Below are 9,392 nucleotides of genomic sequence, written 5' to 3' on the forward strand. Positions count from 1 at the left end.
TTGCAAACTCAAAGTGAGTCTGCCTTTGTCTCAGAGGCCTGAACAGCCACAAACCAAAGTGCTTGGCAGATCAGAAAACCGTCCACTAGGCACATGATCCTGGCTCTCTGAGGATCTGAGTCCAAGGGAATATAAGTCTTTTGCAGATTGATGTGACATGGAAAAGTTCTCCTGTCCAGCCAAGCCTGTGCCTAATGAGAAGCCAAGTCACTGTGGTCACAGTGCTCCTGAGCTTTCTGCCACTGCAGAGCCCCAGCTGCACTTGGTTTGCTTTGGCTTCACTCAGAGCAGGAACAGAGGTCACTCCTGTCTGGTGTGAAAGGCTGCATGGGAATACTCCACATATATCCTAATGTAACACCAAGTCAGCAACACCCATAACAGGAGACCCCAGAAATACTGGGCCAGATTATATAACCTTTGCCTAGGTTTCCACCTGAGACCATTGACAAGTGTTGGGCCACCTACTAAGAGCAGGCTTTTAGTTCTTGTGCCACATTATTCCCAGAGCTTTCACCTCTTCAGCAGGTTGCAGTCTTTCACATGCGCTCTTGGCTGTGGGGACCCTGGTGTGACCCAGAAGAGAGCAGCTGTGGCTCCAGGCAGGACTAAACACATAAACTATCAGTAAACTCAGCCCTGAACTTGCAAGTTTCCTCTTTGGTGCAGATGGTGTAGCCCTGAAAAGTGTGCTCTGCCACATCACATATGCAGGCAAGCAGTGCAAACTGTAGCAATGAGATGATAACCCCCTGAGAAGGAGCACAAATTAAAGAGGAAATGCTCATTTTCAGTAAATGGCTTTCAAATAAATCAACCAGGATGGGACAGCTTAAAAAGACTTTTAATTAATCCATTTTACTTCTGTTGCTTAGTGCCTTATGACTACTAATCTTTTCCTTGATTACATTTCTTTGCCAGCTTGTATTGTAACCCAGCCCAGTAGCCTACATCAGGCTTCAGTAGCAGCAAGTTCTGTGGTACCAGAAACAGCTTGAAAGCCACCTTAGGTTTTGAAAAACAAAAGTGCAGTACCTTCTGACAAAGGGATGGTCAGGTACAGTGTTATTTCTTTCTCTGTACTCCAGTTTTATCTGACATAGCAAGAAGCAAGCCTCATTTGAGGAGGGTAACACTGGAAGAATGCTACTACCAAAGCCCAGTCCCACACAGCTGATAGCAGTACCTCAGGCACCTGTCAGAAATGCAATGAATTAGAAGGATTTGTGCCTTAGGTTTAGTGTTGGGGTAACAGGCAAGGCACATGACTTCAGGGTGGGAAGTGGTGCCATGATCACATATCCATCTGGAAACAGTGGAGTTCCCTGAGAAGGGGTAAATCAATGAAGAACAGGTGGATGGTACTCACCTGATAAATGATTCCACTGAACTGATCCTGTGTAGCTAATGGGAATGGTTAATTGCAAGTTCAGGAGAGATCACTTTCTGTGCTGTGCTTTGTGAATGCTAGGGCTGCTGTACAGTAGTTGATGTTGCTGCGGCCAAGAGTCTGCCTTGGTTCTGAACGTTTCACTGAGGTTAACTGCTTACTGATGAGCATGTTTTGGTTGGATTATTTCCTCCTGGCACCAGAAAAATGTAGCAAATCCAAAAGAGGGGTGGGATGGATCAGGCAGGTGTCTGGCTCTTGTCTCTTTGCTGCTACAGTCTTGCCAAAGCCCTGCAAAGGCAGCCTGGTGCATATATCCAGCCCCACACAGCCAGTAGGGGTGGGTACTGCTGGACAGAGTTGCAGAAAGCCCCTAGGCTGTGCTGGAGGCTTCCAAAGCCAGCGAAAATGAAATGCTGGGCATGGCACTTCCTGAGTTGCTACCTCTCTCCTGAGGATGGGCGTATACCCAAGGTCTGCTGCCTGGGACTGGGTGCTAGTACTTCCTCTCCCTGTGCTGCTGGAATAGGGGCCTGGAAAATCTCTTTTAAGTTGATGGGTTTGAGGCCCTTGTATTTGGAGTCTCTGTGCTGGACTTTTATGTTTTCCTTGTTCTAAGGAAGCTGCAAGAACATATTTTTCTTCACTCATTGTAGCATTGGGACTGAACACTGGATTTCCTACTTACTACAGCTTTTTCCTAGGAAAGGGCCCAGCTGCCTCAGGCTAGTGGAAGCTCCAGCCCTGGCTCTGAATTTCACGTGTTCTTCACATGTTCAAGGGTGTGTGAAAGACACATAACAAGCATTGTAAAGACTGTAGGCAGATATTCAGTGTATACTGAGATATCATGAAAAAACACATGGGATATGGATATAGACAAGACACAGACGCGTATATAAGTGTATATATGTGTGTGCATGTGTGTGTGTATATATATATATATATATATATATATATATATAGTCACTAGAGGACACAAGGAAAAACGACGCACCACAGCTATGGTCACGATGAAGAGACCAATTTATTTTCTCTGACTCTAACATTTATAGTTTTCAAAAGGTGCCAGTGGATTGGAAGGTGAACGTGCCACCTCTCCAACAACACTGGATAAACTACTAGTACATTAAATTTCTCTGCCTCTATGAAGGTATGTAAAACAATAGGTTATTTACAGAAAGTTTTGTGAGAAAGTTTTCTACAAGAATGTAAACTCAGAAGGCTTTAGCAAATCTTAAAAAATCAGGGCGACAATATATCTATATATATATATAGGTTTACAAATGTAAGGCCGTGTGTGGTTCTATGTTTCTATGTTCAGTTTCCCCATGGGTATTCACTGAGCTAACGGCAATGAAGTTATGAAGTCTTTCATCTTGAAGAGACTGCAGTGATGTGGCTGGACCCCTGCTATTATGTTGTCCCTTCCCCTTTTACTGGGGCTGGTGTCTCCTTCTCAGATCTCCCAGAGCTTCTTGGGGACCACAGTTCTCAAGAAGCAGAACTAAGCGTGCTGCTTTATTCTTTGTTGGAATTACTCACCAATTTTCACTCCTCTGTAGCAACATCAGGAAAATAAAACACTTGATATACTATGCAGGTATGTTTCAGTCCAAATTGGAGGGTTGGCTTTAACTTGCAAAGATCATCTTTGGTCTAGGAGACATGGGTGACAGAGCTTTGGCAGTGTCATGGATGCATTTGACCAGCCTGAGTTCATGAGCTCTTCAAGGAGAAATCCCTGGGGTAATCACAGGGATCATCAGGTCAAAATTTGGAATGTTGGATCCATTTATAGGTAGCCCACACAGATCCAAATGCTGGTGTTTTGTCCAAAGCCCATTTTTAGTTCAGTAGACTCTTATAAAAATGTTACAGTAGACAAAATATTCTGGACAGAAATCTGCTGAGCAGAAGAAATCCTTAGTTGGAAAGTACCCTTTCTTCAGTCTCACCCAACCCAAAACACTGGCTAACAAGTTTGAAATTGTATCACTTTTTAATTAAGAACGCACTGATGTTACCTTTAGAATCATGGGCTGGAGACACAGGGTGCTAATGATTAAAAAGCTTGATCCCTATGCCATAATCCTAGTATTTTGCCAGTTGGCTATCAAAGTATGTCCGGAGCAGAGCAAGCACTTGGCAACTTCACAGCCTTCAGTAATTTAAGAAAAACCCCGAATGACTCCCTAGATTATGTTCCTATTTTAATCTATAGGCAGTACCTACAGTTGCTGAAGAAAGGCTGTTCAGAATTTCCCAGGTTTCAGAAGCTTTGAGGAACAGTCACAAGGAACTCTTCTTCCCAACTGCAAAGAGCTTTGTAATTTAATGACAGGCTTTGGACAGGAAGACAAAATGTTTCTCCAGGGAGTAGCACTAGGATTCCCTGCAATAAAAAGACCTTAGTCATGGTCATGCATGTACAGCTGTAAAGGCACACCTGGCTACATCCCTTCTTTGAGTGAATTTGTCTGGTGGAACCAATTGCAAATTCCTTTGCCATGGTCCATCCTCTTCAGTGATAGACTTACATTTTTGTCCTAAACTGTGTGAAGTTTCTTCAGCTTGGCTGCTTATGTGGTTTCTGAACCCCTTCAGAATCTATAGAGTATTTGGGTTAAAAACTGAGCTGTGTTTTTTAGACACTTCCCCAGTGCTACCACAGTGCCAGGTCTGGCCCGAGGGCTATCCAGCAGCCAGCAAATGACTTAAAGAGTAATTCCTCCTCTGACAGACAAGTTTTAATGGTATCACATTCAAAATGGAACCAGACAGGGTAGGTTGTCCTTCCTAGCAGGAGCTCACCCATCTGTGGCCAGACATGCTGGGGTCTGGAGCAAACTGGACACAGAAATCTGTCTGCAGGAGTGGCTTTGGCTGTTCCGATGAACATTTCTGTAACTTTTTCATAGATGGATAACTCCTCCATTTGCTTTAGTGGTTGCTGTTCCTACCCCTTTCTTTCCTTTGGTTTTATTTACAGAGGCTTAAAACCAGTGAAGCAACTATTGTCATTATTTGGTTTTGGTTTAGCCACAGATTACTTACTCTAAACGTTGCTCTTCTCAATACAGACCTTTTGACAGGAAAGACTTTGTTTGCCTGAATATCCTACAGCAGTCCAGCCAAAGCTTCAAAAACAGATTTGTAAGTGCCTGAGTTTAGCTCACCGAGTTTAGCAGATGTGAATCCAGGTGTTTCAGAAAAAGCAACTGCTTTTCTCTGTTAGAGGATGTGCCCTATTCCCCTGCTTCAGGTACTGTATTTGATTCATTCCTACCCACTTCATGTATTTCCCTACTGCTATTTCTCCAGAAGGTTTCTGATCTGAGAGCAAAGCCAAAGCGCGAGATCTTTCTACTGTGGCATTTTCGATTTGATGAGTTTTTAAAGGCAATTTCCTGCAATGATGCCACATCCTCTCCTCTTCCTTGCTCTGGTTTTCAGGGCCCTTTGGGCTCTCCCCACATCTCTTGGGAAGGTTAAGTTAAATAACAGTGAGGAGCATAACTCACTCAGTGATTTTCACCATGTTGAAAAATGTAAACTCTTTCATGCTGAAAAAAAAGATGTGAAAAAGTCTTTTTTGTGAGATTTCACTGCGCTAATTAAAAAAAAAAAAAAAAAAGGTGTGAAAATACCCATTTCACCTTAGAGCTCCACGTGTTTTGTTGCTGTTAGCACACTGAGTCTGGTACTGGGAATCACCTCCCAACTGTTAATAAAGTTTTTAAGGGTACTTAACATGCATTCTTTACTAAACCAACATTTCTGCTGTAGTTGCTCTGGTGTTTCCCAGACACCATTATCTGATCTTATAATTATCACAATTTTATCCTTGTGTGGGTAATTAACAGAACGTATTAGGGTTCTCTGTGTGAAATGCTATGTTAAGTTTTTAACTCCAGGACTTATTTAAGACCACTTCATCAAGGGCCTGGAGCAGGGACCCCAAGTCCCAGTTTCCATGGTGTACAAGAAAGTGCAGGCATGATCTGTGGGATACTCAGCTGGGCACTGGCCAGAGGTCACCATTCAACAGGCACTGATGCTAGTTTAAATTTAAGGTACCTGGCTGCACAATCTGTCAGCTGGAGAGTCAGTGTACTTTGGCTAAGGTGGCAAGGCATGGTGACATCTGCTAGGTAATAGTAAATGGCAGAAATTTCTTGTATCAGCCCATCATGAATTTATCTATAGGAGCACCAGTCATAATTTATTCTATGTTTTCCTTAACCCAGCTCAGTGCCAGAATCCAGTGAGCCAGAATTAAACCAAATTCACCTCGGAGAGGGCAGCATGAAGCAAAGGAGGTACCTATACATGGACCAGGCAGAGGGGAAGGAGGACAGCTTGAACAGCAGTCTTGGAATTTCTTTCAAATTCAGCAGCCCTTTTGTGTGGATTTTTAGGGCCAAATTTTCAAGGGGTGTAAAGTTACCACATCCTTGCACAGCTTTGCTCTGGGAGAGAGTATGACTCTGCAAAAGGACAAAATGCATCAGAGATGTAATGTCAGGGAAGGGGTCAAATGTCTACAGTGTGAGACAGGCTTTAAAGAGGACAGCAAAGTGCTTTGATAGCATCATGCCAATGTGAGGCAAGTGCAGGGAGCACCAAGTGAAATGATATTAATGGTGAAAGCTGTAAACCAAAGCAAAAAACCTAAGTACCTGCACAGCCTGTACTCTGCCTGATGTATGATATGGCAACTGCGGTGCTGGGTACAAAGTGCCCCTTGTACAACAGCTGGGGGGGTCATCAAGAGCAAGGATCTTCACTCTTCATCACTATCCTGTGAAAGCAGAAGGGGTTTTCTGCCCTCCTTCATTCACTTGCTGCCACCTTGAAGGAATAACCAGTGTGGGATGCTGAGGGCCTAGGAAACCTGGTTTTCTATATGGAAAACAGGTCCATTGCATAGGGGAAGGCAGGCTGGGAAGCATAGCAATGCTCTGCTGCCAGGCCCCTCTCTTCCTGCAGTTTTGGAGGTTCAACACCCATGAGTCTCTGCTAACTTTCATCACTGCTCTGTTTTCCCATCCCTTGCACCTGATTTGCCTTACTGGGATTTATTCACCTAAGGACGATGATGTCAAAAATAAATAAGTAATCATTCAGGAGAGAGAGGATAACACGTCCTGCAAAAGGATGCGCATTAAGTTGTCAGCCTCATGGGAAAACTCCTAGAAGTCAGCATTTGAAAACTTTACTTGATGGTTCTGTCCCCGTTGCCTCCATCCTCCATACCATAGATACTGTCCCTGTGCACTTCTTGTAAGTCCCTGCATGCATTCATTCCACCCTCAGTTACATTAATTCCTATGGGAAAAAATGCATCCTTGCCCTTTGCATCAGTAACTACAATGTTTTCCAGCACTGAGTGGTAAGCAGGTCATGACACTTATTTTTCCTCCGTGCTTTGGACGTGCACTCCCTTCTTTGCCATTTGCAAGCCTTGGCTTTGTTGCTGGTCCCAGAGCCACTGCATCACAACTTCTCCCCTCCGGTCCCCACACAGCTCCCCTCCGTGTGCCTTGTGTTCTCCACAGCAGGAAGGTGTGAACCCTTTTCCAAACATGGAGCTTCACAGGGCCTGCAGCCTTGCCTGCAGGAGGAAGCAAGCAAACATGACTACATCAGAGGTCATCCAGAGGAGTATTCCAAGCCTAATTCCTAAATCCACAACTGCATGGGATGGAAAGTAAGATAAGGAGAAGGAGCGCTTGCCTGCCCTGCTCACACAGCATGAACTCAACATGGAGCTGTGGTCTGTCCAGCTCATGTCAGGCTGCAGGCTCCTCCCCTAAATGCTTCCCCGTGTGGGCTTTGGCCAGTGGTGACATGGGAAAGCAGATGTTTCTCTCCTGAAAAAGCAGTAGCTGAATCCTGTATTGTGTTTACATTCCCAACAGATATGCAGTGTGGAAATGTCTTGAAATAGGAAACAGTGTCCCCGCTGAACAAGTAAAAGGCATGAGATGAAAAAAAATCACTATCATCATTTCCTGAGACACTTGCCAAATTCCTCATTTCTGTGCTTGATTTGCACATCCTGCAGATGTGTCTGCTCAAATTTCCCTTCTGGTATTTTCCTCTTACACGGTATGTCAAGCACATCCACATGAATGAGGAGCTGGTATCATTAGTGATAAGTGAAATTCCAGCTGTCAGGGAGGCCGTGTGAGGAAGGGGATGTGACCCAGCGCTCACGCACTCACAGACCTGCCGTGGATGAGCACTGCCACGTGTTGTTACTTTTCTAGGCAACCACAAATGAATCCCTGCTGGGGACTGCAGAGGTTCTGCAGGTGAGAAACACTATTTACACAGTCCTGAGTACTGCAATGTGTTCCCCATGGGATGTTAAGAGCCACCTTTATTAACAGAGATGTACATTTGGGCCCTATATTGGAGGCCTTGTGAGGTTTGGGGACCACCTGGCAGAAAATTTCCAAATTGATTTCCAAATCTCATTTAAATGGAAAACATTTCTTCTTGTCTCTCAGAAAATATCATCTGCACATTTAGTTGTGGGTACTGTTGGGACACGTTCCAAAGGAACTGAGGCAGGCTAGGAAAGCAAGAGGTTTGCATAAATACAGACTGATTTTAAGATTATGGTTCTGATTATTACTTTTTTTGTAATAACCTAGGCTTAGAAAACTTGGTCATGAGCCTCCAAGACAGAAATTCTATAAAACACAACTGCTACCTCCCACCAGACCAGTCTCCGACACCAGCCAGATGCTGACTCCCACTTGCTGTCTCCTTTGGTTTATCCATGTTGAGGTCAGAGCAGGGCACAGCTAAGTGGTCACCTGGAGATACCTCCAACGGGACTTGACCTCATTCTGATACAGTCAGAGTCATCTGCTCAAGCAAACACGACCAGTAAACAGGCTTGGGAGCATAGAACTTCAAGCTAAGGCAACTAAATACCAACTTCTTGCAGCAATCTCCCCCAGTCAGGCAGGGGACACCAGAAGGTCAATGCTCCCAAAACACTGTTTCTGAGCTCCTGTTTCTTGCAGGGTCTATTATTTTCTCTTTATTTCTCTGCACTGTATTTTATTTGGAGGGGGTACAGTGCTGTGAGGAGCTGCAGAGGTGAAGGTTGGGTTGGAATGGGAGCTCACTGGTTTGCAGGGGACAGCAAGGGTCTGGGTGGAGTGAGCAATTGTAAGGAAAAAGGGGAAACTAAACCAGTCCTTGCTCGGAATGGCACGATATTATGTGCACAAGCAGTTGTGGGTTTATCAGGAGGGACAGAGCTGCCCAGTGTGGTAGATCTGTGTGGGAGCCATGCAGATGCCCTCAGCAGCAAGCAGGCAGTGCTGGGCAGGCACTGAAGCACCAATGACTCTCTAACAGGCTGGTGATGGGATGGGATTCCCCACATTTCTCTAAAAATGGTTTTGCAGGGCCTGTCAAAGACAGGAGATGCAATCTGACAGACCTGTGGTGTGATGCGGTGCACCAAACCTCATTGTGCCTGCTACAGCTGAATAAAGAACTTTGTCAAAAGTGGTTGTCATGACAAAGAAATCACCAAGGAACATGGGAAAGATAGTATCAAGGGAAGGAGATAAATTAAGGAGATGCATTTTGAATGTATAATGGGCTGGAAAAGTTGTCGGAACAAATATTGCCTGAGGCAGCTGGAATGCAAGTCCAACGCCAGCCACAAGTGGAAATGAATTCACAGGGTAGATCCCAGCTCATCCCCAGGAAGCTGAGCACCTCAGTGCTCTGGGCTGTCGAGAGGCCCAGGCCAGGAGGAACAATAGCAAGAACAGATTAAATGGAGAGATTAAGGTCTTGTCTATACAAGAAAAGTTGTATCAGTTTATTTAGATAGATTTAGAGTGATGTAGTTAAACTGGAGAAAACCCCAAGTGTAGGGGCACTTCAGCTCCAGCTGCAGTGCAGCCTTAGCACCTTTGAAGATCCAGGACCAGATGCCTATCAGAGTGTCTGAATGCTGCTGGAA

This window comes from Anomalospiza imberbis, chromosome 3 (genome assembly GCF_031753505.1).
Source record: "Anomalospiza imberbis isolate Cuckoo-Finch-1a 21T00152 chromosome 3, ASM3175350v1, whole genome shotgun sequence".
NCBI classification, from domain to species: Eukaryota; Metazoa; Chordata; class Aves; order Passeriformes; family Viduidae; genus Anomalospiza; species Anomalospiza imberbis.